This window comes from Desmodus rotundus, chromosome 2, assembly GCF_022682495.2.
Source record: "Desmodus rotundus isolate HL8 chromosome 2, HLdesRot8A.1, whole genome shotgun sequence".
NCBI classification, from domain to species: Eukaryota; Metazoa; Chordata; class Mammalia; order Chiroptera; family Phyllostomidae; genus Desmodus; species Desmodus rotundus.
Genome location: NC_071388.1, coordinates 158,327,126 through 158,344,801, shown reverse-complemented (window position 1 = coordinate 158,344,801; position 17,676 = coordinate 158,327,126).

The following is a 17,676-nucleotide window of genomic DNA, read 5'->3' as shown; positions in this document are numbered from 1 at the left end:
GCTGAAGTATGCCTGGGAGGCTTGCCCAAGTGGTGAACCTTGCTTGCATTGGTGTGGATCAGGTTGGGCTGCATGTAACAGAAGGATGCATCACATCTGGCTTACATCGAGAACAGCTTCTCTCGTCTGTGGCTCACATCCAGGTTACATCTGAGTACCATCTGGGGCTTAAAACTATTGATCTTGAGCCTCAGCCACAGAGATTCTGAATCTGTGGGCCCTGAGCACTAGATTAAACAACAATAGCAACACCACCACCCCAAAAGCAAAAGCAAAAAACCTCTTTTCAATGGCTTTTCGCCCTGATGGTATGTCAGAAGCACCTGGGGGTGGGGCTTAAAAAAACAATGCCTTGCTGGAGCTCCGTCTCTGGGTTCTAATTCAGTTGGCCTGTTGAGAGGCCCAAGCAGTGGTAGTTTTATAGCTGTCTCAGGTGATTTTAATGTACATCCAGGGTTACAATCCACTGGCCTAGATGCTCTAAATTAGCTTGAGTGACCTGACCTGCATGAGTTCCAGAGTATGGGAAACACCTGCAAATCAAATAGCTGCATCCTTTGATCATCTTTAAGGAACTGTGTAGAATGTGTTGGAAGAATCTTAGGGCTGGTTTTGGAAAGACTTGAGATGGGCAAATATGATCCCACTTTTGAAAAAGTCTAAAAAAGAAAGGCTCTCTAATCTGTAGTTCTGGCAATTTGGCATTAAGCCCAGACAACATTTCTTTTTATTAAAATTATGGTGTAACAGCAGTGACCAATAGGAGACTGCCCAGGCTCAGCAAGAAAAAGACACATCACATTAACTATGTTCTTTATTTCAACAGGGTTGCCTGACTTTTAGATAAGAAATGTGTGTGTATATGTTTATTAAACTTCAGAAAGACTATGGCAAAACTGTGTGCGTGTGTATGTGCGTGTTAAGGTAAGGAATGGAGATCCATGCCTCTCAAAATTTCTTGTGCAGTGAACCCTCTGAAGATCTTGTAAAACTGCAGAGCCTAACGGTGTGGAGACGGGCCTGAGAATCTGCATTTTAAAAGCTCCAGAGTGGTGCACAAGTCCAAAGGACACACTTTGAGTTACAGGGGTGTGGACTCCGTATAGTACAGTTAGGCAGATTAGTAAGAAATTGAATAGCGCTACCAAAAGAAGATTGGTCAGTAGGTCAGAGTCACTATGGGCAGAGGATTCCGTGGCTGGGGCCTAGCTTTGTTTTGTTTCAGAATATTGATGGTGGCTTAGACATTTATGGCATGCTTATCAAAGTTTCAGAGGACATGGAACTGGAAGAGAGAGAGCTAATGACAGAATCAGTATCCAAACAGCTTTCAACAGGGCCTTTGTCTCTGAACCAGAAGGACAGATGGACACGTCCCAGTTTTTAGAATCTGCCTTCCAAATGGCATATAACTAAGTAGAGGAGTGGTCTTAGGCAAAGCAGTTAACCTCTTGGAGTCCCATTCTCCTCATCTGTAAAATGAATGAGATTATTAGTTTAAATTCTATTAGTTGCATGTGACAGAAAACTCAGACTTGTTTAAGAAAAAAAGGAATGTACTGGCTTCTTTGGGCATAATTGGATCCAGTAGGTCGAATGACAGTGATAAGGTCCCTCTCTCCTGCTTGCTCTCTCGCTCTCGCTCCATTCTGCAGGACTTGCCCTGTCTTAGGCTGCCTGCAGGCTTTCTCACGACATGGGGAACAGGGCACCGGGCAGCCTCAGTGCCTGCTACTTCAACAGGAAGTATATATCATAGGAAAGACTCCACGTCATCCTGTGGGGTCACATTTCCACCTCTGCGCCAGTCACCGAAGCCAGAGGGATGGTGCCCAGTCACTGGTCCAGCCTGGATTATGTGCCCACCACTGAGGGTGGAAGGGATGGGAGGCCACAAAGGGTACTCCAGCTCACCACACTGACGGGGAAAGGGGTGTTTCCTCTGAAGTAATGATGCTGAGTGGCCCAACATGTTTGAACAAATATCTGGCAAAGCCTCACACCCAGAGTAATCAGGACACAATTCTTTACAGTGCCACACTTCAGGCAGTCAGAGTTGGCACGTGATGAATCTGCTTTGCTATTCCTGGACTAGATGGTCTCTGAAGTCCTACTTTATAAGACTCTAAGATGTAACTGCATGTAACATATTGTGCAGTGGCATGATTTTTCTGGAGAAAATGTCTTCAACTCTAAGGGTTGATAAGATAGACATTTAGGGTGTTGGGTAATCCTCAAATCACACGTACCATACTAAAGAGGCGGGTCTGAGTGCATATAGAGAAGCTCGCCCACCCTGCACCCTTCCGGAGGAGTGCCTGCCCACAGTCTGCTGAGGACCTGTTTCCAGTCCCTTCCAGCTCAGAAGACTCACCCAGGGGACTCCACACAGAAGCAGGCTGCTACCTGGGACTGGCATAGCTTGGTCTGAAAGGATGATTTGAACTTCTCACAACTTCTTTTGAGAATTAGAACTAAAAGATAGAGGCAAATCCCAGTAATCTGTGGGTGCTGTGGTGTTCGGTCCTAGAGAAATGAAGTAGAGGGTGGGCCTTGTGTGAGAAAAGTAAGCAGAAGAAGCTGGTTGAGACTGAACAAAAACAAAGAGCAGATGCACAAAGAGAAACAGAGACACAGGGCAAGGCCAGTGGTCTTGGTGAGACTGGGCCATAGCTGTGGCTATTCAGCCACATAAGCCATGGGCTCTACCCATGAAACGGCTGTTCTTCTGGAGTCTATCTGTGTCCTCCCCAGGCTTAGGCCCTGCTTTCTATCCTGACTAGTTGTGAGGAAAAGTCAACTTCCTGTGGGCGACCCTAGGGTTTGGGGTCACCAAAGCTGTAGATCTGCCTAAGGTAAATTGCAGACTCGAGGTGGGAGTTGGGAGGAAGTGTTGTCGGCACCAAACTGAGCCTGAGAACACAGGGGAAACCTAGGCCTTGGGCAAGGAGGGGAGCTGTGTGTCCCAAGCAGGGTGGGGCTGGAAGGAGAGGGAGGAGAGAACTCTCTTTTGTGGCATCAGAGAGGAGAGCAAGAGAGTAAAGAGCTTCTGGCACAGGTAGGAAGGACATTGGGAACTCCACACCAAGTGTGGTAACAATGAAGAGCTTTCTAACACCCTGGGATTAGGGTAAGTCCTGCTGTTAGGAAAAGGGCTGGAAAGCAAGGTATGCTGGATCCATGGGAGGACAGAGAGAGCCCATGGTGTGGCCTGGGAGAGCGAGTGCCTGGGAGCCTCAGTCCCTGGCCAGCCAGTGCATCCGCGGTCCTCTGTTGGTTTGGCCTCCGACAGCCTAACCACCTGGGCCCGAGAGCCTGCTTCATTAGATGAGTATCTACCTGTCTCAGGGGTTTCTGAGAAGAACTAAGGACACTCTGAAAAGGACGCTCAGCTTATTGTAAAACCCAGAAATAGAGTCAGGGTCTCCTGACCCAGTATTTGTGTGTTGGGCTGTTAGTGAGGACTCCTTGGTCAGAGCTAGTGGAACTTACTTCATTTGCAACATTTATTCCATAAATATTATTGAGTGTCGACTGTACATACTTGGCTCTAGACTTACAGTGGAAAGCAGATATCAACAAGAAAACCCCAAGTTAAGTAAACATGTAACTATAAGCTATAGCAAAAGTTATGAAGACGAGGAAGAAGGTATTGTGAGAGAATAGTGGAGACAGGGCAAAAGGACAGGCTCTAGATGGGTCCTTAGGCAAGGCCTCTCTGAAGCATTTGCATTTAAGGTGAGACCTGAAAGAGGAAGTACAATTTGGGGGAAGAGGATTTCAGGTGATGGGAATAGTGTGGGTGAGGGTCATACGCAGGAAAATATATGGCTAGAGCATGATGAGTAAGGAGAGCAGAGGCCAGAAACGAGGACTGAAAGGGGTCCCAGATCACACAGGGTCACAAAGGCTGCCGTGTAACAGGTTACACCAAACCTGGTGGCTTGAAACCATAAACATGTATCGTCCTCACAGTTTCTGTGGGTTAAGAATGTGAGAGATGCTTAGCTGGATGATTTTGGCTAGGGAATCTCCTAAAGTTTTAGTTAAAATGTTGGCCAGGGCTCAACAGGGGCGGGAAGGTCCACTTCCAGGGCTGGCAGGAGGAGCAGGGCAGTGGTGAGCAGCCTCACGCCTTTCCACTTGGGCCTCTGCGTAGGCTGCTTGAATGTCCTTAAGGTGCGGCGGCTGGATTCCCCCAGAGGGGCAAGGTGTAAGAAAGCAAGGGGAGGGGTGGCAGTGCCTCTTGTGACTGGGTTGCAGAAGTTCAGCTGTCAGTTCCACCCCATTCTCTTTGTTAGGAGTGAGCCGCTAAGTCCATACCACGTTGCAGGTAAGAGAAATTAGTCTCCATCATGTAAAGGCAGGAATGTCAAAGAATTTGTGGATAGATTTTACCCCCCCCCATTGGGGAGGTTCGGGGAACTCTAGGGCAGGAGGAAATGAAGCTGAACCTCAGCCAGGGCTGGGTCGGGGGGCTGGAATGCTATCAGAACACTAGACTTTTCTCTCTGGTCCTCTCCGCCTAATCTCCTTCCTCTTCAGATTTGCTTTCTTGCTTCTTCTGTCCACATGTAACATTCACCTCCCACCCCCACCTGCCTGTGCCCAAGATTGCAAAACATATACAGACCAACTAAGTTGTCAGTCTCAATTCCAAATTCCTGGACCAGAGAATCAGAGTGACCCAACTTTAGGGGTGGCCCACCCATGGCCTGTGGCTCGAGATGGCTGTGAATGCAGCCCAACACAAAATCATAGATTTACTTAAAATGTTATGAGATTGTTTTTGTGATTATGTGTCACAATGTATTTAATATGTGGCCCAAGACAGCTCTTCTTCTTTCAGTGTGGCCCAGAGATGCCAAAAGGTTGGACACTCCTGGAGATATTCTCTTCAGGTCCAATCAGCTGTAGCCAAAGGCAGCGGTGACTTAGAAACATAAATATTCTGTCAGTGGCCCAACTCTGTGAAAGGGGGTGAGGAAGTTTCCTGAGAGAGGGCTAGCTGAACAGCACCCCAAATGTGTCGACGTCAGCCTTTCTATCTGTCTTCTCAGTCTGTCCTTTCATTCCACACAGCCAGTAGATTTTTTGCAGGTGGTATTTCCATCAACTGGAGTCTTCTACAAGTAGACGAGACTTTGATCTCAGGAATTTTGAAAGTATAGGAAGTCTTGCTCACCAAAATGGCCCCAAGAAAGGACTCATGAAACATTTTATGGGGTGCTTCTGGAGACTGTTAAATAAAATGGTTTAGTTCAGTTGGAGTTAATCACTTGAATAAAAATATAAGAGGGCTGTTTCAATGAGCTGGCTAGAATAAGTCTAATTAAAATTAGAAATGGGTGCCAATACTAGCAGCATGAACAAAAATCTTAATAGACTTACTAAAGTGGTTCCCAGGGCAACTTACCAGTGAAAGGCCAGAGCTTTTATTTTGGAATAGCTGCTGCAGAAAATGAGGGCATTAACGACTAAGTCTCCATGCTGTCATTGTGGCTGTTTTCAGGCAGGGACTTCCATTGTTCCAGCAGGGAGCAGGGAAGCCAGGATAGTGGGCAGTAAGGTAACCTGTTGCAGGAAGGTAACCTGACGTGGGGCAGACGGTGGCATTCAATTTCAAAAGCCACTTGACTTCCCATTGGCTGAGGTGCTTTAACATGGGAGAAAATCTTTTATTTACCCTCTAGAGGTAATTTTACAGAGCAATCATCACTAGGAAAGGTAATACAGGGGCTGGCCTGAGATACTATCATAAAAGCAAGCTTTGCTCTGGCTGGCACTGAGCCTTTAAAGATGAGGAATAAGAGGCAGGAAAGGAGGTTAATGGGACTGAAACCAAACTTCGAACCCCCAATCCTTAACATGTTAGCCTGGGGTCAATTCTAAATGAGAAGTACATTTCCCTGTACAAAAAAAAAAAAAAAAAAAAGTGTCTGGGGAAAGTCTACAGTGACCTAGTTTAAGAGTGAAAAAAGTAGAGGAGAAATATTGTTTTCAAGTACTTAATTACAAGAAATCTTTTAATGGGCTCATTTTCAGAAAATAAAACATTTTCCAAGAGGTGGGCCATGGTAATCAATATATTCCAGTCCAGGGTCACCTTGCTGAAAGGAAATACAGGTGGGTCTGGGGCCCCCATTCAAGGAGCTCTGGAAGGAGGACAGAGCAAGGTTCGTTTCAAGTGCGGTGATGGGAGCTGACTTAGTTTGAGTCTTCTTTGCGGCCTATTGTGCTTTCTCATAATAAGCAAAATCTCAGACAAATTCCCTTTAATTTCACTCATTTTTCTCCTAATGCCATTCATGAGGCAAGGCAATCCGTCTAATTAAGTGTACTTATATGGGCAGGTGTTCCCATTAAAGAAATGGAAGTCAATAGAAGATGTGTTAATTTTCACAGTGAACAATATTGGCCCACATTATTGGACTGTTATAGTTAGCTTGCTGTCTGTTTATCTGTTGGTACTTTTTCTTTTAATGATAGCATCAAGTGTAATTATCAAGTAATCTTCGGGGCATAAAAAGGAGCTTCATTCAACTCCTCAGTAATAACAGTCATTACTGTACTCTCTGAAAACAATTGGCTAGTTACTTGTAGCTTCCAAAGAGCTCCCCAATCTGGAAAACTGCAAATTGCATAGTAATAATTAGTGAGGTTCAGTGGTAACTCCAGTCATAATTTCAATGTAATTGGTAGAGCATGAATAGCTATAAATTATGTCATATAGCCAACCTGTTTACAGGGCACTCATAGTTATTTTTGGTCTGCATAATAAAGCAAGACTTAAATTAAATGTTAATTTTAATAAAAATCACTTGTATACCTCATTTTCATTTGAATGGATACCACCTGTTTCAAGGTGTGAGGAGGGAGTAAAATAAAAATGAAGTTTGAAAATACAATTATGTTTGCTGTCCACTCTTTCAAATATCATTCTGAAAGCCCGTGAATAAGACAAGAAACTTTGACACACCATTGTTTTCTGGGGCAGGGGGTTGTCAAAGACATTAATTTAAAATATTACGATTTTTTCCCCTATGCATATAAGCTAAAAAACTCTTGGATTCTAGTTTAAAATTTCAGATGCTTGGTTAGTGTCTAAGTTTGGGGTCACCCATTAGCAAACCCTCAAACTAGAGTTTGACCACAAGTAGTTTATTTGGGCGATGAGCCCAGGAAACACCGGTGAGGGAGTGGGGACATGAGGTCAGGAGGGAAAGGAAGTGACTAAAGCATGCGTTACCACTGGGGGCAGTTGTAGGTCAGTACCACCAGGGAATCTGGAAATGATGAGGAAAGAACCTCAGATTTGTACCGAGGCAAGGAAATTGGAGTAGTGACCCATCAACACCTTATCTGGAAGAGGCTGGGGGATGCTTCCGGGGCCTTAACACTCCAGGCTTGCGTTAAGAGTGGGCGGAGCAGGTCCAGCAGACCCAGAGCGCTTCCTCAGATTCTACAAACCACCCCTGACCTGAATGTTGTCTACATGGGTGCGGCAGACTCTTTACTGAAGATTTGAGTAATGGAGGGATTGATATCTAAAAAACACGTTCATTTAAACTGAGTATTAAACACTGTCACTCTTAAAGATCTTTGCTATCCCTCCCCAGAGAATTTCTCACAGTCATTCTTCTCCTCACTATTTGTTATAGGCTGAATTGTGTCCCTTAAAAAGAAACCTGTAGGAGTCCTAATCCCTAGTACTTCAGAATGTAACCTTCTTCAGAGAGCATGTCTTTACAAAGGAAGTCGAGTTAAAATGAGGTCACTAGAGTGGGTCCTAATCCAATATGACTAGGTCTCCTTATAAGAAGGGGACATTTGGACAGAGATAGACACACATAGAGGGAAAGTGGTAAGAAGAGACACAGGCAAAAGACAGCTATCTACAAGCTAAGAGAGAGGCCTGGAACAGAGCCTTGCCACAGATCTCTCAGGAAGAACGAATCCTGCCCACACCTTGAGTGTGGACCTCCAGCCTCCAGGACTGTGAGACAAAAAACTTCTGGTGTTTAAGCCACCCAGTCAGTGGTACTTTATAGAGAACCGTTCTGTGTGTGAGAAATGTAGACCAGTCCCCACTCAGAAAGGCCAGTGGGCGTGAGGTCTGGCAGGCAGGACCTACCCCCACGGACAGGTTCTCCCATGGGGAATCAGGCCTGCATTATACTTATGCTGCTATGAGACTTGCTTTTGCTAAAACTCCCTCACCCTGGATTGAGGCAGCAAATGTTTACTGGGTATCTTTAACTTCCTAAAGTCTGTGCTAAACCTCCCAAGTATGGAGTGTAACCAGTTCAACCACATTCCCCCTTGAGCTGTAACATCCTTTTCTTTGAAGTAATTAGCAACATTCTTCCCTTTGTTATCTGTAAAAGGTAATCACCTACAGTGAATCTGTGCTTAGTAAATGAGGACCATCCTGATGTAATGTGCCCAGAAAAGCAATAAAAGCCTGTCCAGGCAGGGGTCGGGCTCTCTGGCCCTCTTGCGCGCTCTCTCTCTCTCTTAGAGAGTGGTCATGCCGTCCCTTTTTCTCCACAGGACTTCTGTAGTCTGTGTGAATTTGTCCACTGCAGCCACAACACATGGATCCCGTGGGTCCGGGTCCACATGAGTACTTTGTTACAGCAGCCCTAGGAGACCAACACATCACTGCACACAAATTCCTTCTCTACTGAGACCTTTCTCTTTCTCCCTTGTATTCCTACATTCTCACTCTTTTGCACAGAGGAAGATTCCAATTTTCTGTCATTTTGTTGAGAAAAGTAACTGAATTCTACTTAACTAACTCTTTCCTATTTAGGTTAATCCACAAGCAGCCTAGTTGTTCATAACCAATCCCATCCATTGGGCTGTTTTTCTAAAACAAAGGAACAGTTCTCTCCCTCCCAATCAACTCCCTGGCCTATCAGAATGCAGATTCTACTTCCTGGCTCTCTAGCACCTAGATTTGGCCCCTTGGCTATGTTCTGGTCAGTGGAGTACAAACATGTGCTGTGGTGTCATGTGGCGGCTTCCAGGAACCTTGCAAGAAAAATGACAGGAGGTATGAGCCCTTTGCCCTCTTCTTTGTCCTGTGTTTGTCCTTGTCATTAGATTATGGACAGATGGCTGAACATGGAATCATCATCGGGGACCAGGAGGAACCATTCCTTGGGAACGGAAGGCTATACTCTTAAAACAAGACAGAAGGAGCTTGGATCCCTGAGGACGTTATGGAGCAGAGCCACAGTACTAGTCCTGGGCTGCTCATATTTTGACTTTTACATATAAGAACAAACTTCTTTTTAAAGCTGCTATTCCTCCCCCTCCACCCCCACCAACTCAACCCAATCCTAACCAATATATTCCTTTAGCTATAGCTCTATCACAAATTGGAAATTTCCTTTAGTGTTTGCTAGTTGAAATTTCCAAGAAAAAAAGATGGATCTGTCTAGTTCCATCTTTTAATGCCTGCAGCAGAGATGGTGGGCTTCTACCAGAGATTTTGTTCCCTGTCTGTCTGGAATTGTGTTTGGGGAGTAGCTGTCCAGTCTGGGAGTACAGTCCCTAGACTATCTGTCATATAGGTGAAACTTTATGTGTCACTTATGAACCAAAGCCCTTATGAAGCACCAGTTCTCACCTCTCCACCCCCTGTTTCCCTGTTAGCCAGCTGGAAGAGAGCACTGAGGCCATGGGGGATGGAGCAATTTTATGGCAGAAGAGTGGAATCCTGAGTTACCATGTAGAAAGCTGCACACGAATATCACACTGAATTGTAATATGAAATAGAAATCAGGAATTCTTTGTGTTAAGCATCCAGAAGTTTCTCTGTTATAGCAGTTAGTATTATCCTAATACAATGCAAATCTGTATCAGGGTTCCCCTTCCTGACCATGAATTAGCTACCTACGTTAGACTTTATAACTGTTCAACAATATCTGGTTCCCCTCCCTGAGGAAGGATTATGCTTTGCTACCTCCTCAATTCCAGACTTGGCCATGTGAATTGCTTTGGCCAATGAAATGTGGGTAGAAGTGATATGCTTAATTTCCAGATAGAAGCCCTTAAGATCCAAAACATGATTCATCATCAGAAAGGAAGAGGTTAGCAGTTGGTCTGCTACCCATTCTCCTTCTCCTGGGGATACAAATGGGTGGTAAGAGGGTAAGAAGGACTTATTCCTTATAAATGGGCTAAGCACACCTTCTGAAGATGATAGAGAGTCTTCATCTATAGAATGCTTTTAGCAGGAGGTGATTTGGCCCATCTAGGTAGCTTATGGTGAACAAACCTGGAATTTATGCATTTACGGGGTATGGTTCACTGAAAAACTGCCAATAAGCTATGTGTTGATTACAGTATAAATGGGAGATATTTCATAACCAAAAGGCTTCCTTTTCCCAAGTGAAGCCCTCCTTAAAACCTGCCATTTTAAACCTAGAAAAGAACCTGTCCCAGTGCACAAAAAAAGGGAGAAGGAGAATTGCACTGATGGTCCCAAATTTCTACATTTCACTTGTCTCCTGGGATTGCACGTATCCTTTGACGTCTTAACACATTTTAGTATTAAGATCTATGATCCATCCCTGTGCGTTTGATTGGACAATTCAGTCCTTTGTGTTCTCTCAGCCATTTTCTTTCTTCTTCTGCTCTAGTGACTAGCAATCCTCCAGGGGTGGCTACCCCTTCAACCTGTCCTGGGTTGAGGACAATTTGGAGAGGAACCCCCAGCTGACATATTATGGACATGGGATGTGTTCAGGAAATAAACCCATGTTTTGTTCTTTTCCTCCTATTTTTTTAAAGCCATTAATATTGCAGGTGTTATTTGGTAAGGCAGCATAATCTAACCTATGCTGACTGTCCTAGGGTCAAACACCTGCTTCTGGTCTAGTGCTAGGTTGGAATAACATGTGCAGATCCTCACCTTCATCAGGATATTATGGGCAGGAAAGTCCCTTAGAAGGGGCTACAGGCAGGAAGGTGGAGGGACTGTGCTTACTGCCTTGCTGTCACTTCATTTCTGGCCACTGGCACTCTCCAAAGTCCTTTGCAATAGGACTTAGCAGCTATATTACTTAGGAATCTTTTGATTGTAAATGTCCGAAACTCAATTCAAATGAAACTGGATCACTATCTTAAACTATGCAAAAAAAAAAATTAACTCAACATGAATGAAAGATTTGAATGTTAGACCTGAAACTATAAAACTCCTAAAAGAAAATACAGGTGTCAAGCTCCTTGACATTGGTCTTTGTGAGTGTTTTTTGGCTCTGACACCAAAAGCAGAGATGACAAAAGCAGAAACAGAGAAGTGTGATTACATCAAACTAAAAAGCTTCTGCACAGCTAAGGAAACCATCAACAAAATGAAATGGCAACCTACTGAGTGAGAGAAAATATTTGCAAATCATATATCTGATAAGGGGTTAATATCCAAAATATATAAAGAACTCACACAACTCAATGGCAAAAAACCCAAAGAAGTCAATTAAAAATGGGCAGAAAATCTGAATAGACATTTTTCCAAAGAAGGCATAAATATGGATAACAGGTACATGAAAAGATGCTCAGCATCACTAATCACGAGGGAAAAGCATGTGAAAACATAGTGAAATATCACCCCACATCTGTTAGAATGGCTATCACCAAAAAGACGAGCAATGCCAAGTGTCGATGAGGTTGCAGAAAAAGGGGAACCCTGTGCACTGCTAGTAGGAACGTAAATTGGTATGCCACTAAAAAAACAGTATGAAAGTTCCTCAACAAATTAAAAATAGAATTATCGTATGATCTAGCAGTTCCACTTCTGGGTAATTCAAAGAGAATGAAAACACTAATCTGAAAAGACACCAGCACCCCCATGTTCACCGAGCACTATTTACAACAGCTAGCACATGGAAGCAACCTGGGTGGGCACCGATGGGTGAATGGGTAAAGAAAATGTGCTAAACACATGTCATACATTATAAATACATATATACACACACATGTACACCCAGCCATAAAAGAAGAAGGAAATCTTGCCATTTGTGATGTGCTTGGGCCTTGAGGACATTATGCTAGGTGAAGAAAATCAGACAGAGAAAGACAAATTCTGTGACCTTACTTATCTGTGGACTCTAAAAACAAAACCAAAAACAAATAAAAAAAAAACCAACCCAAGCTCATAGATAGAGAGAACAGATTGCTGGTTGCCAGAGTTGGGGGTGCAGATGGGCAAAATGGATGAAGTGGGTCAAAGGTTACAAACTTCCAGTTATAAAATAATAAGTAATGGGGATGCTGCAGCATGGTAACTATAGGTAACGATACTATATTAATATGTTTGAAAGTTGCAAGGAAAGAAGAGCTTAAAAGTTCTCATCACAAGAAAAACATTGCAACTGTGTAAGGTATCTATGTTGACTAGACTTATTATTTTGCAATATATAAAATATTATTGAGTCATTATGTTGTACACCTGAAACTAATGTAATATTATATGCCAATTGTACCTCAACAAAACAAAACTCAATGTAGACTAGCAGCAATATTCCTTATTCCCAGACTCCTATGGGCCCCGGAAGACTTCCCCAGGTCCAGAATAAGCACACAGTGGTATAAAATACAAAATGGGTCAGAGGACAGGTGGCCCCTGCCTAGCATGAATCTCAGCACTGTATTCTGTGTTTCTGCTGGCTAATGCCACTGTTTGAATAATAATGACCTCCTAAATGTCCGACCTCTGTCTGGAGAACAGATGAGTTCCAACCTGCTTCACCAAGCGCCCCAGATTCCAGCCCCTTTCTTTGTCGCTGCCCACAGAGAGCTGTAACCTGGGGCCAGTCTTCTGCCTCTTTGGTTCCAGGCTACTGCCCTTTGTCTACGCCAGCTCTGGAGGCTCGCAGACTCTTCTGGGTCACTCCCCACTACCCAGATCAGCTGCTGCCTCTATTTCAACGTGATGGGCAGCCTTTGAAGAGCTAACACACCGTGTACACCTCTTTTTTGGCAGGTAAAGCAAGGTAAATATGAAATGTCCAACCTGGGCTGGGCGTAGTCGTCGGCTGAGTGTGAGACGGCTTTTGCCCGCTAGGTGGCGTCCATTGAGCCTGTGGAGAGAATAAAAGCTTTCCTGTTAAAAAGGCACAAAGGAAGCGTTCTTTGGCTTTTCTTTTTCTTTTCTATTTATTCCACCCGCCATCATCACCACTCCCACCACCTCTAACCCTGAAAGTTACAGTAAAACAAGGCACCTTTCTACTTCTCCCTCCCAGGAGGATTCTGGCTTCTGTCAGACTCATCTTAAGATGTTTTATCTTAAGTCTGAACCGATTGCCCAGCCAGTTCCATTCGCTGTTCTAGCAGGCCGTAACTGGAGCCCACCCAGCGCCAGGAACCCTCACTCCGTTCCTACCTCTCAGCTGCTGTTCTCCAAGGCTCAGACTAAGTTCAGCTGCAGGTGTCATTCACTTCTCTTTCTCCCCTGCGCTCCCCTCCCTTGTCCTCCCCAAGTGTTTTTCCTCCCTTCCAGGAAAGGGTAGGGCAGCTTGCCTGCTCTCGGGATAAAATAAGATCCTTGCTGCTCACTCTGCCATTATTGTAAACTCACTGTAAACAATTCTGAACAACCCTGGCTCAGTGTGGTGAAACATGAACCTGTTTTGTCTTTCAGGCTCTGGTCCCAATTGTTGAATCCCTCTTTCTCACTCTGTAGAGGACTCCTTAGCAACACCTCAGATTTCATAACTTCCTTTTGCTCTTGTTTACTAAAAGATAGCCCAGCTTTTCAAAGCTGTCTACTTCCCATCTTGCCAGAGTTGTGACTCAAAGGACCCATGTGGGAAGTCCAGGACCACAGATGGCTTGTTCCTCTTCCTTCCACCCTCAGTTCAGAATGGAGAGGCTGGCATCTCCTCTGGGGTGCCTCCTCCCGGTCAGCCTCAGGCTCCAGCTGCTCCAGGGTGTTGAGCCCCAACCCACACCTCTGACAAATCCTGTCTCTCCATTCTGGGAGAAGGTAGTGGGGTTGGAGGTCTGGTCTGAGGCCATGGCTGGTGTTGGAAAGGCCTGGTCTACCATCTCAGGAAGCTGTGAGCAAGCTGAGCGACCTGATGGTTGTCAGTTGTCTTTAGAATGTGAGGTGCTTGCACTTTTTGTCTCCCTAATTCATTTTTAAGCACCAATTTTTGGGCAAACAGAAAATCTCTACTCAGTAACCTGCAACAGGGTATAAAACCACTCCTCACGCCCTCTTCCCCTTTCCCCCACACACATGCTTCAAGGACCAGGAGCCCATGCAGACCCTGGAGCAGCTCACCAACTCCCTTCGTGCGGCCATTTGGTCTGCCCGCTGTTCCTCTGTTCACACCTGCTGAGGTGACTGGGGAGCACTGGGATGGTCAGGTCATCCTGGCACTGGAGCAGAAGCATCTGCAGCCCTGGCAGCGGGATGGCTTTGTTCTTTTCACCCTTTTCGCTTCCTTTGGGGCCTTGAAATGTACTTTGGGTGGGGAAAATACCCTCAAAAGTTAACCACCTTGAAACCATCAGCATTAGAGTCTTTGTTCTAGCCCAGCTGAATGTAGTATCTTGAGGTCCAGCCCGAAGGCGTGGCCCTTCCCACAGAGCCATTGGACTCTACTCCCCAGCCTCCCCCAACTCCGGGGAGTCCACTGTTATGTGACCGAAAGTCATGCCAGCTTGTGAGAATTTTTGTGACAAAATTTCTCAGTTTGTAGGGAAAAGGCTTCTCTTCTTACCACCTTCTCTTCACAGATTTCTGGTAGTAGTTCCTAGGAATAACCCATGGCCGCCTTCTTTAAAAACTGCTCTCAAAAACTTTCCCTGCTCAATTTAAGAGATTCCTGTTCACACCAACTCCTTGTCCTTAAACCATCAACTTCCTCTTTTCCTCAGCAAGGTTTTTGTCAGGACACCTGGCCCCTGTGCACCTGTAACTCACGGTGGATCCTACCCATAGTTAAAGAACCATGGGGTGAATATAGCCTAGGTTTCCGAGGTGGGGCCCCTGTTCCATCTGCGGTGTCAAGGCGAAGATTCCTTAGGCTTCTCATGTGTTGCTTTGCTCATGGAATCCTTACTGTCTAGGGCTTCATCACCCACCTCGGGAATCTCATCAGCCTGTTTAGAGTTAATAGTCCATCCCTGCGGACCAGGGGATGGATGACCCTGATTGGCTATACCTGAGTCAGATAACCGTATCTGGAACCAGAGGGTGGGCTCATCTCTCCAAATGACATTGGGAAAGAATGAAGAAAGGATACTCTCTTGAAGGAAAAGAGAGTGATATGCTCAGAAGAAGAGAGAATAGGTGCTGGGCAGGCCTAAAACACACATATCCATTGTATGGACTGAGGGACTCAGGATGAAGAGTTTTGAAGTGGCTTTATTGGAATACTAAAGCAACATTGTATTTTTAAAAATTCCATTCTTCAATCCCAAATATAGTGAGTTCCCCTTTATTAAACTGTTTTACAACAGCTTTAGCTCAGATGAAAGGGTTTCAAGATTCTTGCAGGTAAATTCAACTCATGTATCTGGATTCCTTGATCTGTAAGAGATAAAAGAATTCCCATAACGCCCAGGAGCAGGGCCCCTGGACGTGACTGGAGCATTTCCTATTTAACAGCCTGCCTTATCTAACAGTTAGTTTTTCCAGCTTCAAGGCAGCAAATCATCCAAATCACTGTGCTTTCAAAGCAGCCTCACAAATGATGCCCAGGAAGCAAAGTTAGAGACCCAGTCCTCAGAGAGGCTATTAATACATTTAATAAAGAAAAGTTCAAAAAAAAAGAAAGAAAGAAAAAGAAAAGTTCACATGCAGGCAGATCAAGGAAAAAGACAATGACCCAAATGGAAGGTCTGACATGTAAGAAGGATATGCACAAACGAAGCAGCAAAAACATATATCTAAGCAAAAATCAATTGAATAAAACTATTAATAATGTATAAATTGTAGGGCTAAAAAAGAGAGACCTAAAATACTGGATAGCAATGGAATATATAATGGAAGGAGAATGATCACAGTAAAAGTACTTTAAGGTTCTAATGTGATTCATGAGGACAATGAAATTATTAATGTTAACTGGAAAGGTATTCATGCTAATATATGTGGGGCAGGGGTGTCAAACTCATTTTCACTGGGGGCCACATCAGCCTCACAGTTGCCTTCAAAGGGCTGAATGTAATTTGAGGACTGTGTAAATGCAACTACTCCTTAACTAGGGGCAAGGAGCTCGGTGCTGCCGCCAGGTAGAAACAAGGTACCAGGCCGGATGAAACAGGGTGGAGGGCCGATTCGGCCTGCGGGCCTGTGTTTGCCACCTGTGATGTAGGGTAAGCAATGAAAAACAGACACAGAGAGTGTAAGTTAGGAGTAGTTATACTTTCTTATATTAACCGTGAAGAGTAACAGAAACAAAATCAAATCTCAATTAAACCAAATCTTTCAAAAGAAAGGAGAAAAAAGGAAGAGATAGATCAAAATAAAATGGTAGAGTTAAATCCAAATATATCAGTAATCACAATGTATGAAATCCTTATGTTAAAAGACAAAGATGGTCAGATGAAAAAGATGATAAAATCCAGCTATTTACATGAGACACACCTAAAATATAAGGATTTAGAAATGTTATAACTTAAAGAGGTGAAAATATATATTAGGCTTAAACTAAAATCATGTGGCATAGCCATATTAATACCAGACAAAATAAACAAGAAGGCAAAAAGTGAGTCACTGCATAATGATGAAAGTTTTAAATCATTAGAAAAATATGGTAATTAAAACTTGTTTATGCCAAATAACAAAGCACAAATTAAACTACAAGGAAAATCAATAAATCCACCATATTTGGAATTGAATGATAAAATATTATATGTGAAAACTTGTGGTATATAGCTCAAGTATATGATTAGGTGCTTCCATTACAAAAGAAGAAAAGCTCAAAATTAATTATCTAAGCATAGAAAAATGACCAGTTAGGAAAAAAGACTAAAAAAGTTAGACAAAAGGAAACAAATATAGAAGCAGAAATTAATGAGGCAAAAGGCAATCATACAATTAAGAGTATTGACCAAGACAAACATTTTCTGAACAGCTTAAAGAAACTGACGAACCTCTGCTAAGATGAATTAATACAAAGAGAAGACAGAAATGACACTACTATGGAAAAACACGGAGAATCTAAGTACTGATGCAACAGATATTTTAAAAAATAACAGGATATTATGTTTAACTTTATGCCAATGAATCTGAAGACTTAAAAATATGTATGAACTCCTGGAAAAATGCCACTTACAAAAACTGACTCAAGAAGGCATGGAAACCTTAGTTTTTGAGTTATACAACATTAATTAAACATTTTCATTTATTATAGGAACTCAGCAAACTAGGAATAAAGAGAGACTCGTTTAACCCAGTAAAGGGCATCTACAAAGAACCCTAAAGGAAAGATAAAATTAGGTGGTAACTAGCAAAAGCATTTCCTCCAATATCAGGAATAAGGCAGGAAGTGACCAACACTTCATTCATGCATTGTACTAGATGCGCTGGCCAGCGCAGCACGTCGAGGAAAAGAAAGACAGTGTAAGGATAAGAAAGGAATAAATAAGCCTTATCCAAGGTGGTATGTTTCTCCATTTGGAAAACACTAAAGAATCAAAATTATTTGAGTT